The 21,691-nt window shown below is 37.1% G+C and overlaps 1 protein-coding gene and 1 pseudogene across 1 annotated transcript in view; both read left to right on the forward strand.

Moving 5' to 3' along the window:
• The window catches only part of TTC6 (tetratricopeptide repeat domain 6), a 184,248-nt gene that overhangs the window by 37,541 nt on the left and 125,016 nt on the right, over nt 1-21,691 (forward strand). The window lies entirely within an intron of this gene.
• On the forward strand, nt 9,489-10,382 carry LOC129083618 (40S ribosomal protein S6-like; annotated as a pseudogene).

The following is a 21,691-nucleotide window of genomic DNA, read 5'->3' on the forward strand; positions in this document are numbered from 1 at the left end:
TAATTATGCATTCATTGGTTGACACCTGAGGCAGGATTCAAACCTGTAACATTGGTGCATGGAGATGACACTCTAACCAACTTAGCTACATGGCCAGGACCACATACTTTTTTTTTTTTTTTTAAGCTCAAAGTTCTAGTACAAAATACTTCATTTTTTAATGGGTCTTCTTAACATATATCTTTAAAAGGCTAAAAAAATTTATGGAATAATAGATGATAAGGAAGAAAACATGATTTCTTATATTCTAAGTAAATAGTAATTGTAACATGATTTTGAGATCGTAGGTTCTCTAGGAAATGCTACAAAATATCTGAAGAGCCATAATTTTCCATTAATGCCCTTTTTGAATTTATTTCTTTGCAACAAATTACTCTAAATCTTATCAGTTTACAACAATAAGCATTTATTATTTCACATAGTTTCTGTGGGTCAGGAATCCAGTTGCAGCTTAGCTGTATGATTCTGGCTCAAGAACCTCTAGGGTTGTGGTTAGGTTCGTTTTGGGGCCACCATTCTTTGAAGACATGCTTGGGGCTGGAGGATCTGCACTGGCAAATTGGGGCTGGCTGTTGGCAGCACCCCTCAGTTTCTTACCGCGTAGACCTCTCCATAGAACTGTTTGAATGTCCTCGTGACGTGGCAGCTGGCTTCCCTTAGAGCGAGTGACCTAAGAGAAAGGAAGGTAGAAGCAGCAGTATCTTCTATGCCATAGCCACATGCTGCCATTTCTGCTACATCTTACTGATTGCACAGGTCAGCCCTATTCACTGAGAGGGGGCTACTCGGGGGCATGAGTTCTAGGAGGTGGAAGTCACCAGAGACCATTTTGGACAGTGGCTATCAGAGCCCTTTTTAAAATAAGGTCTGAAAATGGTACTACAAGTGTTTATGCTGGACATTAGCTGCATATTAACTTAAGTTTTATTTTACTTACGATATCTTGAATGATTTTTGTAATAAAAACATTTAAGAAAATTGAACTTATTTGAGTTAGGAACAACGAAACAGTTTTTCAGATTTAGTGCCATTTGAGTAAACAGACATGTTTACTCATCCTTCCTCAGTTTGTGTCTTGAAAATTTTAGCTTTCTAGATTCCTGTTACTAAATAAAGAGACATAAGACCTTTCAAAATTAAATGATGTAGGTACGTAATTATTTTCAGTTGTCTTATGTAAGATACAAAATGAGAACCGTTGTTCTCCCTTTTCTCTTTTCCTGCCCTGCAGCCCAAGAACCCAGCTCTTCCCCAAATTTATTTCTCAATGGCAAGATTGGAACTGGTGTATTTTTTGATATTTATATTCTTATACTCATCTCTCTATATAAACTGAATTCCTATTGAACTTGGAGCCTGTGAATAATGACTATGCTTGACTGCATACATTGCTTTGTATTAAAAATATTTCTAGTTTGTTATTTTCATCTTTCTAACTAGATTCTAATATTCTTGAGGAAAAGAATCTTGCCTTATATTTCTCTTGGATTCCTAGACCTGAAGCACTGTAGCACCATGTTGCTCACATAGCTAATCATAATTCACTTAGTAGTCGGCACTTACTTCAAAGGAAATGTGATTTCTGATACAGCAGATATTATAACCTAGAAGCAAGCATAGCAATTTAAAAAATATCTATAGGCTTCAGAAAGAAAAAACCTGGATTTTTTGTTGTCTTCCCTGGTATGAATGACAAAGAGATCAAGGCTGACCATAGCCTTGATCATATCTTGGAAATAATTTTCTGATTGTATCTGTTTTAGATGACCTGGATTAAACAAGCTTTTCATAAATGCTTTAATATTACTTTTCTAAAAGCACTATATAATTTTATGGGATAAGGCACCCATCAGAAAAGTGATATAATAAGTAGAAATCCACTTGAAGTACGGTGATTCTGTAAATATTTTGTTTTTTTGAACAGGCTTAAATAATGGACTCTATTGTTAGGACTTTGTAGAAAAGATACCATATATAGTTAGTTGTAAATAGTGTCTGTGGCAATTTTGATGTCTAAATATATGTGGCAGCCTGTGGAATTCCTGTTTTTTTTTCCCCCCTCAAATTATATTTTTCAGAACTGACAGTTTACTGAATGCATGGTTCAGCCACCCAGAACTATCACATAAAAATGTTTAATTAAAAAAAAAAAGTCAAATGTATGTAAGAATGAATGCAAAGCAGCCCTGGCACATTTTTGTGACTGTAAGCGGAATCCTACGGGCCAGTGCCTGCAGGGTTTCGCCTGGGGGATGGATGCCTGAGAAAGTCAATGCAAATCCGGGCCATTTCTCAAGAAAGTAACCTGTGTGGGCAAATATTTGTTTAGGGCCATAAAAATGTCTTTTCTTTCCTTCTTTCTGAAACTTGAACTTCCTAGTAATTTATTTAAATATAATGCACATGAGTAAGTGCTGATGAAACCATAAAAGGGTATGTATTAGAAACGCTCTTTGGCCTCTGTCTTTGCACCCAGATTCATTTGGGGAGAACCTGGATTCCATGAGGAAAAGAGTGTGGGGAAGTTACTCTCCCCACCTCCTCTTTTAAAGGGATTGAAAAATACGAGACCTGCCTAAGAAGCCAGAGGCACACTGCTGCTGTTGTTGATCTAGCCTCTTGGAGCAGTTTAGGGGAAGGACCAAGTACTTTGTTTCAATACTACACAGCACACTTTGGGGCTCAAAGCTCTGTTTTACAGTGCCTGTAAGATTTGGGCTTCCTTTAGACTTTACTTCTTTCAAGTTCTTTCCGGTTCTAACATTTTGCATTCTAAGTTAGACTCTACAGGTAGAAACTGCTCTGGGAAATACGTGAAAAATGTATCCGGGATTGTGAAATTGGACTGCTTGCCTGTGGCTTTATATATCTTCAAGTTTTTAAAAAAAAAATTGTACAACACTGTGCCAGTCCTTTGGAAGATGTAGAAATATAACACTCACGATAGTTTCTAACTCAGTTAAGGTAGAATTAATACATGTTAGACGAAATACTAACTGTGTTTTTTAAAGTATATTTTATTGATTATGCTATTACAGTTGTCCCATTCTTTTTTCTCCCCTTTATACCCTCTGCCCAGTACCCCCATTCTCTCCAGCCCTCCCCGCTTAGTTCATGTCCATGGGTCATACATATAATTTCTTTGGCTTTTCCATTTCCTATACTGTTCTTAATCTCCCCTTGTCTATTTTGTACTTACCAATCATGCTTCTTAATTCCTGTAACTTTCTCCCCATTTTCCCACCACCTCCCTGCTGATAACTCTCCATGTGATCTCCATTTCAATGACTTTGTTCCTGTTCTAGTTGTTATTTTCCCTGCGCTGGAGCCCTGGGTTGCATGGTCTGTCTCGCTCCCCTCCTGGTTCCTCCTGGTTTATGTACATGCAAATGTGGGACCGCCTGGTCTGCCGGCCGCCTTGCTTCGGAGTCCTCTCTGTCTCAGCTGCCCATCTCTGCCCCTCCTACCAGTCTGACTGAGCGTTTCTTCTTTTACTTCAAGGCTGTCGGACTTCCATGCAGTTCGATTTCCTGGCAGTCCCGGTTGTTTTTGGTTTTTAAATTGATTGTTTCCTTCTTTTGGGTGTGTGAAGAGATGAAGTGTATTTTCCTATGCCTACATCTTGGCTGGAATCCCTAACTGTATTTTTTTAAAATTCTCTTTGATTTTCATCTTATTCCCAAATCCAAGTTTTCTGATTAAAGGCAATTTTTACATCTCAATAAAGATTTTTAGTTTTCCTCACATTTCTTAAAGCACTGATTTGGCAGTTTATATTTTTTGTTGCTTTTGTGATTTTTTTCCCTTCTCTCATTTTCTCAATTTGTTTTTTGTGAATTGATTTCCTGTCTAAATAACTTTATTTCTACTAGTTTTGCCATAGGTTCTTTTGGAGTTTCTAAGCATATAGTGATACCCTCTTTAAATCACAGTAATTTATTTAACTCATTTCTTAAGATTATATGTTTTATTTTTGTTTCATATCTAAGATTACCTGTATATGGCAAATTATGATGGTGACAACAAGCATTCTTATTTTGCTTTTTATAATGTGAATAATAATAGCTATGAAGGGGGACCCCACAAAAACTGGAATTTACTCATAAAAATTGTGTATTTATTCTTACATGTTTAAATTTCATTCACCTTCAAAGTACCCTCTCCGTTTGATGCAATATACCTATTGAGGCATTTTTCCCACTGCTCAAAACAGTTTTTGAACTCGTTGATATTGATGTTTTTACTGCTTCTGCCATTTTTTTGTTTCTCCTCTTCCACATTGGTAAAATGGTTCCCTTTGAGGGCTTTTCATCTGGGGAAATAAAACAAAAGTTGCTGAGGGTGAGACCAGGTGACTAGGGAGGGTGGGGCATGGGGGTCATGTCATTTTTGGTCAGAAACTGCTGAACACTCAGTGTAGGGTGGACAGATGTGCTTATAAATCACACATCATGAAATGAGCAACTGTGTTGAAAGAATTTTCAAAAAAATTCACTGAAGCTGAATGCAGCCCCTCATGCAACCCTGCTGGGTCACTGATACAGATGGGTTCCTGGAATACTCACCCAGCAGAGAAAGCCTGTACTACAAGAGGCCTGCCTTCCAGAAGATAATTCCAGTTTTTTTGGGTCCCCGCTTTGAATTATTATATACAAGATACCTTCTGTTTTCATGTATTGTCTCATTTATTCCTCACCATAAATATGTTAGGTATGTACTATTATTATCCCTATTTTACAAAACTCAGGCCCAGAGAGATTAACTAGCTTGTTCAAGTCTGCCTTAAAGAGACCGAATTAAAATTTGAATCCAAGCAGTCTGACTCGAGAGCGTGTGTGCTCAACCAACTTATCATACAGCCCTTTATGTGATTTGCACTAGGAACTACCATGGAGATGATTATAGGGGTTTTTAAAATTCAACTTATAAATTAATGAATTTCTTAAGGTTAAATCAAGCATTTCCTGTCCAAATTCACCATGGGGAGCTCTTCCCTCCAGGTCATCATTTGCTTTCAGAATGTCATTTCCTTTCTCTGAGTACAAACTCAGACATCTGCTATATTTCTAATTAAATATTTTACGGAATATGGTTAAGAATGCTTTTATTTTTGCTGACCTTTTTTCCACTGAAACATGAAAATGCAAACTCAATTTTTAACTTACCTATGACTTTATTGTTTTTAAATCAGTTATTCTTTTTCTATCCAGGCACTAACTTTTGCTTATAATTCATTTACTTTTGTCTTCAGAAACGTAAGTTATTCCCATATTGTCTCCACTTTCTCTCTTTGATTTTATCACTATCTTTCCATTGCTTCCCTTCCCTGCCCCTCCTTTGGTCAGTTTCCTTTACATTGTGGAAGACTTGATCATTTGTCCTCTTTCTTCTGATTTAATTTTCTTCATAACTATAGTAAAAACTCAGCCTTTTAATATATATTTAATATTTAAATATTTTAATACTATCACTGTAGTTTATTTCCCTTCATACCTTCCTGTTTTATTCAGTTTAAGTTTCATTTTTATCTTGCTGTTGTTTCACCTATTCTCTTTACTCTGCATGGATTTCTGTATGTTTTGATAGACTTCATATCTTCTTGCATCTTTTGAGCATGTGATGCAGTTTATTAAAATTTATTCCTTTGAGATTGCAAGGTGTTGTCTTTTTTTCTTTATCCTGCAATGATTATTTTCTTTTTTCTTTTCTAAGAATAATAAGCATTTATTTCAGCAAAAGGAGCTGCAACCCAGGAGACACAGACTCAGGTAGCAACTTAAATTGTGTTCTGTTGAGACGAAGTGGAGGCCACCTTTCATAACAAAAGTTCCCAGTCAGATTCCCAGCTAGGTCTATTTTATGTAAATAAGGATACAATTTGTGCCATTCTCATTAGACAGAGCAGGTCTCAGTCTTTTGGTAGAAAACCGAGGCTTCCTGTAGTGGTTGACTCAGACGCATAAACAAGTAGGTCATAGTTTGGGAAGGCCAGAGTTGAAGGTTCACATAAAATGTTTTTTTCTCAGGATCCACACTGTGGATCATATCAGGGCATACTTAACATGCAGATTTTGATTTAGCTGGCCCAGAGTGGGGCCTGTGTGTCACAGGGAGCGCCGTGCGGGGGAGCTGCTGTATCTGAGGGTTACCGTCCGGAGCCAGCTGAGGAGGAAGCGGGGCTTTGAATCCCGCAGAGCCCGTCCCGGGGTTGTCACGGATGGGGGAATAAACACGAGTCCTCGCAAACACTTCTCTGTTTGCCAGGAGAGGGGACATGGCTCTTCCCTCTAGGGGAGAAGTCCCCAAGCCCCCCTGTCCAAAGGCTTCCATTGAGAACCATATGCACAGGGGTGTGGATGCAAAGCTCATCAATCAATGTCAAAAGGCTCTGTTTACAGAAAACAGATAGAGATCATAGATAACAATTGAAGGAACACAAGAGATCTGCCTCAGGTCAGGGTCTATGAATAATGTAAATCTCCTTCCCAGTATGAGCCGGTTATCATAGCTTTTGAGGGAAGAACAAAGCGTGCTTCAAGGAACTTACTTCTAGGCTTGATTTTCCCAGGGAACCACCCGATCCAGTTTAGGGCTGTACCTGCCTTTAGAATTGTTTCAAGTCTGAGCCAGGTGGGTGGGGCAGAGACACCAAGAGATAAGGAGGCTTCTTTCAGATGAATGAGGACTCCGGCCATGTTAAAGCCAAGCCAAGGGGTGTGGGCCATTCTGCCCTTTCTCCGTGTCCCCCAAGTCCTCCTCCTGCTGCCCATACCTGCCAATGTCTGCCTTAGGTCATCTCTCCTCGTGAGATAACTTACCTGTCTTTGACTAACCGACCATCACAGGGCCAAGCAGGGTGATGTGAGAGAGGCATGGGCTGCGCCCCTGCCAGGGGGACAGGTTTTGTCTCTTCAGTGGCCTGTTTTCCCAAGGCCTCCTTGACTATTTCCAGCCCTGGGGCCCTCTCTCCTGTCAGTGGGGCTACAGTCCCTGAAACCAGGTGGTATAGTTCCCAACACCTATGCCTCTGCACATCTGCGCCACTGGACATTGGACAACACTTAGTGAAGTGAGGCTGTAAGTTCACTCCAGATCCCCACTGCAGTTCATGCAACAAATCCCCTGCTTGCAAGGAGCCACCCCGTGGCAGCGTACCACACTGCCTGGATTGTGCTGTTAAAAAGACCCAGGCCTGGGGAATAAATTAATTTTGGCTTTTATAATATTTTGATTTATAATGAGATATATGTACCCATATAATATTTGGTCTTCATCCCATTCTTGGCACAGCTAAAACCCTTGAAATTTCCTAACTGATAAGAAGACACCTATAAATGTGTGCTTAGTTATGGAGGTAACTTTTAGGAATTCCCTAGGTTGTTGAAACTTCTGGTCAAGACGGAAGCATAGGGAAACACGCTTTACCTCCTTGCACAACTACAGAAAAAATTACAACTAGACTACAAAACAAATATTCCCCAGAACTGTCAGGAAATTGAGCTGTATGGAAGTCTGACGACCAAGGATTTAAAGAAGTCGCATTAATCCAGACGAGTAGGAGGGGCAGAAATTTGGAGAGAGGTGGACAGGCAGAGAGGTGCGGAGCCATGGAGAGGTGGTGGAAGGGTAGTCCCACATTCACATGTGGTGGATAAAAGTTGGGAGAGATACCTCGGAAGCGAGGGATCCCAACCCCAAACCAGACCACCCAGCAGACCCAGGGTTCCAGTGCCAGGAAGATAAATCCCCATCACTTCTGGCTGTAAAAACCAGTGGGGGTTGGGGCAGCAGAAGGAACTTCTAGATTTAGAAGACTCCTCATAAAGGGCCCACATGGATTTAGGACTTACACAGACTCACCCCCTCTAGGATTCAGCACCAGGGCAACACCTGGAAGAGCACAAGTGGCATATGGGGAGAAAATGAAGTGACTGGAAATAGGGTGAGGGCCAAGAGACAGTTTCCTCCCAGGCAAACCTCCAGAAGCCAGGCAAAGGCATTGTCACCTCTCTGAAAGCTCTCCTCACACAGTGCCACAAAGCAGTGAAATGGGTTGCCCCGCCCTGGTGATCACCCAAGGCTCTGCTGCACACAATTACAGGTATTCTCTCCTACAATAGGCCGTGCTACTAAGACAGGGAGTCAACGCAGCTCTACCTACTACAAAGAAACAAACACAGGGAGGCTGCCAAATTGAGGAGACAAAGAAATATGGCCCAAATGAAAGAACAGAACAAAATTCCAGAAAAAGAATGAAGTGAAATGGAGATAACCAACCTATCAGATACAGAGTTCAAAACACTGGTGATCAGGATGCTCAAAGAACTCACCGAGTACAACAACAGTATAAAAAACACCCAGGCAGAAAGGAAGGTTATATTAAGTGAAATAAAGAAAAATCTATGTGGAACTAACAGTGGAGTGGATGAATCTGAGAATCAAATAAACAGTTTGGAATATAAAGAAGAAATGAAGCATTCAATCAGAACAGCAAGGAGAAAAAATATTTTTAAAAAAATGAGGAAAGGCTTAGGAACCTCTGGGACAGCTTTAAACATACCAATATCTGAATCATAGGGGTGCCAGAAGAAGAAGAGGAAGAGCAAGAAATTGAAAACTTATTTGAAAAAATAATGAAAGAAAACTTCCCTAATTTGGCGAAGGAAATACACATTCAAGTCCAGGAAGCACAGAGAGTCTCAAACAAATTGTACTCAAAGAGGACCACACCAAGACACATCATAATTAAAATGCCACAGGTTAAAGATAAAGAGAAAATCTTAAAAGCAGCAAGAGAAGTGCAGAGAGTTACCTAGTTCCCATAAGACTGTCAGCTGATTTCTCCCAAATACTTTGCAGGCAAGAAGGGCCTGGCAAAATGTAGTCAAAGTGATGAAAAGCAAGAACCTACAACGTAGAATAGTCTATCCAACAAAGCTGTCATTTAGAATTGGAGGGCAGATAAAGTGCTTCCCAGACAAGGTAACACTAAGTTCGTTATCACCAAGCCCTTATTATATGGAATGTTAAAGGGACTCATTTAAGAAAAATAAGGCCAATAATATGACCACTAAAATGGCAAGAAATTCACAGCTATCAACAACTAAATCTACAAAAACAAACTAAGCAGAAAACCAGAACAGGAACAAAATGATAGATATGGAGATCACTTAGAGGGTTATCATCTGGGAGGGGGAGGAGAGAGAATGGGAAAAAGGTACAGGGATTAAGCAGCATAAATTGGTAGGTACAAAATAGACAGGGGGATGTTATGAATAGTATAGGAAATGGAGAAGCCAAAGAATTTACATGCATGACCCATGGGCATGAACTAAGAGAGGGAATGCTGGAGGGAATGGGCATACCAGATGGAGGGGGGCAAAGGGAGAAAATTAGGCCAAATGTAATAGCGCAATCAAAAAAATACACTTAAAAATTTTTAGGGTCCTCTTTTTGGTGGCACCTCGGAGGTGGTCAGCTGCTTCAAGATGAAGCTGAACATTTCTTTTCCAGTCACCGGCTGCCAGAAACTCATTGAAATGGATGATGAATGCAAACTTCATACCTTTTATGAAAAGCATATGGCCACAGAAGTTGCTGCTGATGCTCTGGGTGAAAAATGTAAGGATTATATGGTTTGAATCAGTGGTGGGAATGACAGTGTTTCGCCACAAAGCTGGGTGCTGCTGAGCAAGGACATTCCTGTTATAGACCAAGGAGGACTGGGGAGTGAAAGCACAGATCAGTTTGGGTTTGCATTGTGGATACTAATCTCAGTGTTCTCAACTTGGTCATTGTAAAAAATGGGGAGAAAGATATTCCTGGTCTCACTGATGCTACTGTGCCTCGTCACCCGGGGCCCGAAAGAGGTAGCAGAATCCACAAATTTTTCAACCTTTCTAAAGAAGATGATGTCCACCAATATGTTGTGAGAAAACCCCTAAATAAAGAAGGTAAGAAACCTAGGACCAAAGCACCTGATTCAGTGTCTTGTTACTCTACATGTCCTGTAACACAAACATCGGCATATTGCTCTGAAGATACAACGTAATAAGAAAAATAGGGAAGAGGTTGTAGAGTATGCTAAACTTTTGGCTAAGAGGATGAAGGAGGCCAAAGAGAAACGCCAGGAACAGATTGCGAAGAGACATATGCTGTCCTCTCTGAGAGCTTCTGCCTCTAAGTCTGAGTCCAGCCAAAAATGGGGTCTTCTAAGAATAACAAATAAATAAGAACAAACATCAAAAAAAAAAAATTAAAAATAAAGAAAAAGAAGTCTCTAGGTCATCTAAGTCTGGGTGCTGTTTCCTGGGGAAACCGACCACGTGACCATAGGGTTGGATCTTTCAGTCTCATCCCTTAATACCTCCTATCCCAAAGAGATTGAAGTCAATCAAGAATGGCCATGATATAATCAATTATGCCTATATAATGAAGCTTCCACAAAAACCCAAAAGGACAAGTTCTGAGAGCTTCTAGGTTGGTGAGCACACGGAAATTTGGGAAAAGAGACATACTCAGAGAGGAGATGATAGCAACTCACCTTTTCCCACAAACCTTACCCTACGCAGCTCTTCCTTCTGGCTGTTCCTGGTTTATATCCTTTTGTAATAAACTGATGATCCAGTAAATAAAATGTTTGTCTGAGTTCTGTGAGATATAGCAAATTAATTTAATTTAAGGAAGGGGCATGTCTAACCCCAATCTAAATGGGTAAGTCAGAAGCATTGGTGACACCCTGAACCTGTGAATTGATGTGGTGTGATGTGACGCAGTTGGAGGACAGTTTTGTAGGGCTGAGCCCTTAACCTGTGGGATCTAATGCTGTCAAAAGGTAGACAGTGTTGACTTTATTTTAATGGTATTTTTCAATTAGAGTTTACATTCAATATTATTTTATATTAGTTTACGGTTCACATCATAAATGTTAGGCAATCATATACTTTACGAAGTGGTCCCTCCAATATTTCAAGTACCTACCTGGCCCCATACCTAGTTATTACAATATTATTAGCTACATTCCCTACGCTGTACTTAATATCTCCATGACTATTTTGTAATTACATCCCCATTACTATTTTGTAATTACCAATTTGTACTTCTTAATCTCTTCACCCCCAGTTTCCTCCATTTTGGCATTCATCAGTTTATTCTCTGTATCTATGGACCTTATTTATTTATTTATTTATTTATTTATTTATTTATAATGTTTCTTTCTTTATTTTTTTCTATTTAGATTCCACATATGTGTGAAATCATATGGTATTTGTCTTTGTCTGACTTATTTCACTTAGGATAATACGCTTTAAGTCCATCCATGCTGTGGCAAATGGTAAAATTTCATTCTTTTTTATGGCCAGGTAATATTCCACTGTGTAAATGTACCACCACTTTTTAATTCACTCGTCTGTTGATGGGCACCTGGGTTGTTTTCATAGGTTGGCTATTGTAAATAACACTGCAATGAACAAAGGCGTGCTTATATTCTTTAGAATTAGTGTTTAGAATTTAGATGTTAAACTTGTTTTCAAATATCTTTGGGACATCTCTAAGTCCTTTTGGAGTGGTGTCTGTAGAGGTCCTGTGCCCATTTTTAAATTGTATTGTTTGTTTTTTTGGTGTTGAGTTGTCTGAGTTTCTAGTAAATTGTAGATGTTAACCCCTTATCAGATGCATCATTGGTAAATATGGTCTCCTATTTAGTGGGTTGTCTTTTTGTTTTGTCAGTAGTTTCCTTTGCTGACAAAATCTTTTTAGTTTAATGTAGTCCCATTTGTTTTTCTTTTGTTTCCCTTGTCCAGGATATATGCCAGAAAAAATAGCTCTGGCTGGGTAGCTCAGCTGGTTAGAGTATTGTCCGATATGCCAAAATTGCAGGTTTGATCCTCAGTCAGGGCCCATACAAGAATCAACCAATGAATGCATAAGTGGAAAAAAATTAATGTTTCTCTTGTTCTTCCTTCCCCCTTCTCTCTAAAATCAATTTAAAAAATATCACTGGGGAAATATCAAAGATTTTACTGCCCATGTTTTCTTCTAGGAGTTTTATGGTTTTGAGTCTTGTAATCAAGTCCTTAATTTGAGTTTGTTTTTGTAAATGGTGTAATAAACTGGTTTAGTTTAATTTTTTGCATGTATCTAATTTTCTCAACACCATTTATTGAATAGGCTGTCTTTACCCCATTGTGTTTTCTTGCCTCATGTGTTATATATTAATTGAGCATATAGACACAGGTTTATTCCTTATCTCTCTATTCTGTTCCATTTATCTGTTTGTCTGTTTTTATGTCAGTATCATGCTGTTTCGTTTTTTGTAGACTTGTAGTATAATTTGATATCAGGTAGTGTGATACCTTTAACTTTGTTCTTCCTCAAGATTTCTGTGGCTATTCTGGCTCTCTTGTGGTCCATACAAATCTTTAGATTATTTGTTCTAGTTCTGTTAAACACACCATTTGTATTTTGGTAGAGATTGCATTGAATCTATAGGTTGCTTTGAGTAGTATGGGCATTTTAATGTTAAATTTTCCTATCTATGAACATGGTATATTCTTCCATTTATTTGTTTCTTCTTCAGTTTCTTTCTTCAGTGTTTTATTATTACCTGAGTATAGGTCTTTTACCTCCTTGGCTGAATTTTTAGGTATTTTATTTTATTTTTTGATAAAATTTTAAATGTAGTTTCCCTTTCTGATAATTCATTATTGGTGTATAAAATTTATTTTGTATCCTGCTACTTTACTGAATTTATTTTTCAGTTTTAGTAGTTTTTGTTTTTAATCTTTGGGTTTGCTATACACAGTATCATGTCATCTGCAAATAGTAACAGTTTTACTTCTTCCTTTCTAATTTAGATGCCTTTTAGTTTTCCTACCCATCTGATTGCGGTGGCTGGGACTTTCAGTACTATGTTGAATAAGAGTAGTAAAAGTGGACATCCCTGTCTTGTTTCTGATATTAAGGGAAATACTTTTAGTTTTTACCTATTAATTATGATGTTAGTGGTGGATTTGTCATAAATGGCATTTAGTATGTTGAGCTACTGCAGTGATTTTTCATAGGTCTTCAGTTGCCCTTTTTCTTTATTTATAAACTGAATATGCTCTGTAAGCTCTAGGAGTTTATGAGCTAAGGGGTGTAGACACCGTTTACTCTGAGAATTTTCCCAGAGCCTTGTCTGTTGGGTAGGTTACTTGCCCAGCTCTGAGTCTCATTTCCTGGCACCAGAAAGCTTTCACTGTGGAATTTCTATTTCACTTTAGTAGCATCTTCTTCAGTACCAATGGTATGGTTTGCTGAAATGTTTAGCTAATGAAAAGCATGAAAACCTGTAGGTTTCTTTTTGTCCATATTGATTCCCTTATTTATTTCAATGTATATATTTCAATTAATTTCTTAGTGGTTACCTTTGGGATTACAATTAATATCTCCATTTATGACAATCTAGTTCAGGTTGTACCAACTTAATTTCAATAATATAGAAAAATTTTGCTCCTGTAAATCTCTGTTCCCCCTCTTTGTAATGCTATTGCCATAAATTATATGTTTTTCCATTAAGTGTCCATCAACACATTTATAATTATTGCTTTATGCATTTTAACTGATTTTATAGAGAGAGAGGAAGGGAGAAAGGGAAAGAGAGTAGGGAAAGAGAGAGAGAGAGAGAGAGAGAGAGAGAGAGAGAGAGAGATCAGTTTGTTGTTCCACTTATTTATGCATTTATTGGTTGATTCTTATATGTGCTCTGACCAGGAGTTGAAACTGCAACCTCGGCATATTGGGATGGTGTTCAAATCAAGAAGCTATCTAAAATGATGAGAAAAAGATTACATACAAAATTTTATTTATATATTAATTTATATTTACCACGCTAGTTACTTTTAGTTTTGTCCTTTATTTTTCATGTATATTTGCATTATTATTCTGTGTCCTTTCATTTCAGCCTGAAGGACTCCCTTTAACATTTCATGTAGGAGAATTGTGCTAGTGACAAACTCACTCATTTTTGTTTATTTCAGATTGTCTTAATTCTTCCTTTATTTTTGGAGGATAGTTTTCCTGGATTTAGAATTCTTGGTTGATGTTTCTTCCTTTTGCATTCTGAATTTGTCATCTTACTGTCTTCTGGCCTCCATGGTTTCTGATGAAAAATCAATTGTTAATTTTTTTGTGGATCTCTTGTGTGTGATGAGTTGATTTTCTCTTTCTGTTTCCAAGGTTCTCTTTTTATCTTTTTTTTTCAGCAGCTCGACAGTTTTATTATGGTTTGTCTAGCTTCTTGGATATGTAGTCCAATGTTTCATCACCTTTGGGAAGTTTTCTGCCATTTTTTTTTTCCAATATCTTTTCTGTACTTCCCTCTTTCTCTTGGACTTTTGTTTTGCTTGATGGTGTCCCGAAGCTCTGTTCAACTTTCTCTATTCTTTTTTCTTTTTGTTCCTTAGACTGAATAGTATCAATTGACCTATCTTAAAACTTACTGATTCTTTCTTCAAAGTCTGCTCAAATTTGCTACTAAGCACCTCTATTGAATTTTTCATTTTAGTAATGTTCCTTTCAATTGCAAAATTTCTGGTAGTTTGTTTTTATAATTTCTTTTCTTTATTGATATTATATATTTGGTGAGACATGTTGTCATATCTTTCTTTAGTGGTTTAGTCATGGCTTTTAACATCTCTTTCTGCTTATTTAAAATAGATGACTTTAAATCTTTGTCTAGTGACTCCAACATCTGGGCTTCCTCAAGGATGGTGTCTATTGATTGTCATTTCCTGTGTTGAGACATACTATCTAGTTTGCTTTGTATATCTTACATTTTTGTTATAAACTGGATAATCATGAGAAAATAACAATGTGATAATTGTGGAAATCAGCATCTCCTTTTGCCCCAGATTTTGTTGTTGTTATTGTTATTGTTGCTGTTTGCTGTTCTTGTTTTTATCATTTCATTTTTAAAAATTTAGTGAATTGCTTTAAGTAATTTTTTTAGAGTCTATATTCTCTTTGTTGCATGTGCCCATTGAAGTTTTTTCTTGTTTAGCATAGTGGTTGGGTAATGATTGAATGTAGATTTCCTTGAGTGCCTGGGAACAATGTCTCTCAGCTTTTGCCGATGGGGGTGTACGCGTGCGTGTTGGAACACTCCTCCAATGCTTAGGCAGGTGGTTTACAACTCTGTCAGCCCTCACTTTCAGCTTGCCTAGAGCCTCATGGTCAACCAGAGGTGAAAACTTAGGTCTTCTATGTCTTTTCTGAGCATGTGCACAGCCCTTGGCATGTACATCAATGTGGTGTGAACACCTGACAGTTAGCTTTCTTGATTGTAATATAAGTGCTTGCCATTAAGCTTTGGATAGCGAGGACATTTTCTTCAAAGATACCTATCTTAAATAAACACATTACCAATTACAAACTAGATAAAGAGCTAGGCTGCTACATCCATGAAGTTCCCCTTTTTGGAAAGCTGTGATAGACTAATATAATTAACCATTTGACTGCTTGCTTTTTCCTTCTCATACTTTAGTACCTGCTCTTATTCTCCAATAAAGAGTAAATCTCTGGAACCCTGGGCACCCACTCTCAACCCCAATAAAGGCAAACCCTTAGGATTATGCTCTCTCTTTCTCTACTTGTGAGCTTATTGTGTATCCTAGGGCATGCATGTACCATCCTGACTTGTAAATAATAAACCTTGTCTTTTCAAAGTTCCCTAGTGACTAATGACTGTTGTTGAGGTGCATCCTGCAATTATAACAAGTACAAAAGGTCTGGTCCAGCTACAACATTGGCTTTAGTCAGGGTAATGTCTTAGAGTTTTACTACAAATAGTGTCAGCCTAGGTGAGTGTCTTTAGGTATTTTTAGCAGATAGCATAACTATTACTAGACTGAGACCAAACCCAAACATTCAGCGCACACATTTGCATGGCTGAAAATCATTGAAATATTTATTTTATTATCTTTTTTTCAAGGCTATTGCTTAGCTGTACAGCATGGTATAGGAGTAGGGCAAGTTAAAACACCCAAAATCCCACTGTTCCTTCTGAAATTCATTAATCTTTATTTAATAAGTGCTTCCTGGGTTGCTATAAGCCTTTCAGCAATAAATTTTGAGACATGAAAATAAACTGTATGGTCCATACACAGAAAAAAAAAAAAACAATTAGTAGAAGATGTCCTTGAAGAAGCCCAGGCGCTGGACTTAACTAGATAAATACTTGAAGCTTTCATATATTTTTGTTTTAATACTTGTTTTAAAAGGTGGTTGGGAGAGGATTTTTTGGCTATTCTGATGCCATTTTAACTTGGCCTTTTCTGCTCAACATGTTTTTGAGATTCATTCATTTCGTTGCTCGTATTAGTAGCTCATTAGGAAAGGGAGGTTGACTGGTTATTGCTGATCTGAAATTCTATTTGTTGAACTTATTAAATATGCTTACTACCTCTACTTTGGAGTGATAATTTTTCAATTGATTTTCTTTTTTCCCACCAAAGCTGTGTTCCCATAATATATTAATAGAGACACTTTGGTCCTTTCTCTTACGTTATTTTTATCACTTACTATTTTCTTGTTGCTTTGGGTCTGTACTGTAAAATGCTTTATTATGAATTTGTGTTTGATATAGGAATCTGGAAATATCTTTTGCAGGGTTAAGTAAGTTTTCTTCTATTTCTCCTTTTACTCAGAAATAGATTTTGAATTTTATTTTATTTTTCTCAGCATATAAATGTCCATATTAATCTGTTAGCTTCATAAACTAACAATGAATTATACATGTCATTTTGGGAAAAATGTCTTTGGTCAAGCTGTATTGTTTTTGTACAACATAGCAAATGCCATCAATAATATGTATGGTGCTATGTAGGTATGGGGAGTATCAGGGGAAACACTTTGTAAAGTATATAGTTAACCACTATGCTGTACACCTTAAACTAATACAAAATAATATTGAATGTAAGCTGTAATTAAAAAAGGTTGTATTGTTTATAAATACGCTGATTAACTTCATTTGCAAATGTTTTAATTGAGATTTTTGCAATATATGTTTATAAGTGAGGTAAACTGTAAAGTTTTTAAAAATATATTTTTATTCATCTTTGACATTGTTATATTATCTACATAAAATATGTTGAGAAATTTATTTAAAGTGTTTTTTATTATGAAATATTTCAACTGTAGAAAAAGTACTCATCACTCAGGTTCTTCAAAATTTAATATTTTGTCATAGTCACCTCAGAACGGTTAAATAGATAGAAAATTATGAGTAAAGTAGAGGCCCTATTTGTACTTCTTTCCAATAATTTTCTCCCTCTTCAGATGTGAATAATATTCTGGATTTGGTGTTCATTATTGTTATCCTCTTATTCTTTAATGATATATATTTCAACCTAAAATGTCATAATGGACATTTTGCAGGCTTTCCCATTTCCCATTAACTGACTAGCTAGTGTATTTATCAAAGCAAGTCCCTGCAGTCTGATATATTCTTGGTTTGAAATTTCCCAGTATAATAGTAAAATTTTCTCTTTCTAGTTTGAGTTCTTTTAGTTTTTGTTTTATGCCTTTGGAAGTTTTGTCACTAGTGCATACTTTTTTGTCTTCTGAGGAAATTGACTTTTTATTATTATGAAAACATCCTATTTTTTCCGCTAATATTTCTTGTTTTGAGGCCTCCCTTGTCTATACAATTATAGCCATGCCACTTTTTCTTTTTATGGTTAGCGTTTGCATGTTACATCTTCTTTCAGCCTTTTACAATGCTTTAACCTATTTATGTCCCTATACTTAAAGTTGGTCTCTTATAGCAATCACATAGTAAGAATTTGTTTTTTTCTGCAGTGTGACAATCTGTCTTAAAATGTTTAGAACCACTTACATGTAATTATTGATATGGTTTTTTGGGAACTGTCCCACCTGGTTTCAGGGACAGTAGCCTCCCCGGCAGGCGAGAGGGCCCCAAGGCTAGAGCTGAGCAAGGAGGCCCTGGGAAAATAGGCCACTGAGGAGATAAAACCTGTTCCCCTGGCAGGGGCTGTGCCCTTGCCTCCCTCACATCACCCTGCTTGGCCCTGGAGGATGTCTGGTTAGTCAATGGTGGGTAAGACCCCTCAATGGTAGGAGCAACCTAAGACAGGCATAGTCATACAGGGGCCATCAGGGAAGGACTTGGGGGATACAGGAAAGGGGCCAAAGACCCTAACCCTTGGGCTTTGTCATGGCCAGAGTCCTCATTCTCTCTGAAAGAAGTCTCCTTATCTCTTGGCTGCCCTGCTCCACCCACCTGGCTCAGGCTTGAAACAATGCTAAAGGCAGATACAGCCCTAAACTGGATCGGGCAGTCCCCAGGGACAATTAGGCCTGGAAAAGGAATGCATTAAATCCTGTGAAATTTTGCTAAGAATGCCCTGGAATTAATGAGCACTGATGTTTAGGGTCAAGCAAAGAATGTGATCAGTTTCCCATGTTTCAGGGCCGAATGGGCACCACCCTGTCTACCAGACCCTGACCTGAGGCAAATCTCTGTGTTCCTGCAATTGTTATCTATGATCTCTATCTGTTTTCTGTAAACATAGCCTTTTGACATTGATTGATGAGCTTTGCATTCATGCTGTGTACACGTGCACATATTGTTCTTGAAGTGACACTAAGAGTCACTTCAAGAAAGGGGCTCGGGGCATTCTCCACTAGAGGGAATCACCACCCTCTTTTCCTGGCAGACCGAGAAGTGTCTGGAACGACTTATTTTATTTTCCTCCATTTGCAGCGACCCCGGGGGATTCTGTGCAGGATGCGGTAACCCCTTATCGGTTAAGTTTAGGTTTATTGATACTGTTATTTGGTTTCCATTTGTCACATTCATTCTTTGTTTCTTTTTTCCTGTTTACTTGACATGTTTTAATTACTTTTTTTTAGTATTTTATGCCATTTCATATGATTTGCTTATTTACCTCTTTGTTTTATTGTTTTAGGGTTGCGCTATATATATATATATACACACACACACACACACACATATATATATTTAACTTATTCCAATAAATAATATACCATTTCATGTATAGTATAAAGACCTTACAGCAGTATAATTCTTTCCCTTTTTCTATCATTGTACTATCATTAATGCCTACTTCACATGTATATATGCTATAAATCTCACAATGCATTATTTTTATTTAATTAGTTAATTATATTCTATTTTTTATTGTTCTTTCATTGTCTTTTATTTGAAAAAAAATCTTTATTATATTTTTTCTGTAACCATTTATTCCCCTGATACCCGACCACTCCAGCAATCACCACAGTTAGTCAATTATATTTTAAAGAAATAATGAAAAAGGGAAAAATGTCTTTTATTTACCCACATTTTTATCATTCTACCATTTGTTTTCATTGCGAACATTCAAGTTTTAATCTGACATCATTTTTGTTCTGCTTGAAGAATTTCCTTTAATATTTCTTGTAATGCAGGTTTGATGATGATGAATTTTTTTTGCCTTTTGTTTGCTGAAAAAGTATTTCACCTTTGGTTTTGAAAGCTATTTTGCTGGCCATAGAATTCCATGTGGGCAGTTGTTTTCTTTCTAAAATGTTGCTTCCTATCTTCTGGCTTGTATAGTTCTGACAAGTCTGTAGCATTAATTTGTGGTAATTAGTCACTGGTAATTCATTGTTTATTGGTCCTTAATGTTTCTCTGGATGCTTATAATGTTTTTTTCTTTATTACTGGTTTTTATCATTTTGATTATAATATGCTCGGCACAATGTTCTTTGTGTGATTGTTCTTGGAGTTGAGGGAACTTCTTGCATTAGTTGTCATCAAATTTGGAAAACTTTGGCCATTTTTTGTACAAATATTTCCTCCCTCCACCCCCCCCCCCACTTTCTGGAGCTCTAATTAAATATATGTTATATTGAATATTTATTCATTTTGTTCAGTGTTTATTATCTAATTCATTTTTTCAAATATGAATATTTGTTCATTTTGTTCAGGTTTACTATCTCTCTAACTCATTTTGTATGGTTTTTATTGCTCTGTCTTTAATTAACTGATATTTTCTTCTGCAATGTCATTTCTGCTACCAATGCCACCCGTGAAACTTTTATTTTAAATAATATATGATTTTTGTAGATGTTCCATTTGGTTTTGATTTTATACTTTACATTTCCTCCTCATTATATTTGTCTCTTTGAACATTTATAATATTTACATTGTAAGTTTCAAGATCCATATCTGTTAATTTCAACATCTCTGTCATATCTGGGTTTGTTCCTGCTGATTTTTCTCCTGGTTATATATCACATATTTATGATTTTTCTGTAATTGGTAACTTATGATTGAGTGATGAACATTGTGAATTTTACATTGCAGAATATTAGATTTTGTCTTCATTAAAAAAAAATTAGAGATTAATCTGATAGGCAGTTAAGCTACTTGAAGATCACCTTGATCTTTTGAAGTATTACTTAAAATGATGTTAAAGTCCAAAAAAACATTACTTCAGGGATAATTTAGCACTACTACTAATGTATGATCCTTCTGAGGCTCATGACAAATATGTGTGCTCTCTATGTCTGCTGGGAGAACTAATGATTGATTCCCAGCTTGTGTGAGTTCAGGGAATTGTGGCTTACAGCTCTTTGGTAATTGTTTCACCTCTGCCCCACCCCCCGCCCCTACCCCGTGGCCGTTTTTCTTCGCTGGCCTCATAGGTTTCACCATTACATGAGCAGATTGGTGTTCAGCCAGAGTCAAGGACACTTTGAGGTTTTCTGCATATTTCTGGAGCCTCTTTCTCTGTGGCTCCCTTCTCTCCACACTGCTTGGCAACTTCCTCCCTTTTGTCTTGCCTTACTCTAATATCTGTCTCTTCAACTCAGTATGACCCCTGGGCTCTGTATGGTTTTCCCTTCATTGTGTTAAGGTCTGGAAATTGTGTAAGACAGAAATCTGGGGTAATTTGGCTCTTAACCTTTTTTGCAACCTTTCACAGTTGCAAAAAAGGTCATCATAGTCTTTCATGACTGCTGTCCAATTCTAGAAGAGTTGTTCTCTTGTATTTTGTCCAGTTTTATGGTTATTTATGACAAGAAGGTAGAATAGGAGCCAGTGGCCTGAGTTTGGTTTTTTTAAATGAAGCAAAGAAAAGGTAGAAAATCAGAGTTTTAAAGCACAATGCATGTTCATATATTGCTATTGACATTATTAAAAGGCTAGAAACAAAAGAGGCCTTTAAGAGTCATGTATGCAAATGCCCATTTTAACAATGATAGAACTGAGGTGTAGGTTTTAAAAATAACTTGCTTATTAATTCTTTGTCTGTGACTTTACAATTTGGATAGAAACTGGGTCTTTTATTCCTATTCATTGTCAGATGTTGTAGTGTGCTATCTTCTTACAACTTCAACTGAGTAGAGAGTATATCATAGAAATCAGCATTAATAATGATAAGAATGATACTAATAGTTATACCTATTAAAATTTTAAGTATATTCATATCCTTTCTTGTTCTTGGTTAGATCAAATTGTGGTTTTGATTTTATCTTTTTAAAAATTTTTGCCCCATTTTTTTTCTCCCCTTTATTCCCCTCTGTCCTGTACCTTCCCACCCACAAGCATTCAGCACCCCCCTCCTTTAGTTCACGTCCACGGGTCGTACATGTAAGTTCTTTGGCTTCTCCTTTTCTTATACTA

This window comes from Pteronotus mesoamericanus, unplaced genomic scaffold (assembly GCF_021234165.1).
Source record: "Pteronotus mesoamericanus isolate MK-2021 breed Mesoamerican mustached bat unplaced genomic scaffold, CSHL_Meso_final contig_100, whole genome shotgun sequence".
Lineage (NCBI taxonomy): Eukaryota > Metazoa > Chordata > Mammalia > Chiroptera > Mormoopidae > Pteronotus > Pteronotus mesoamericanus.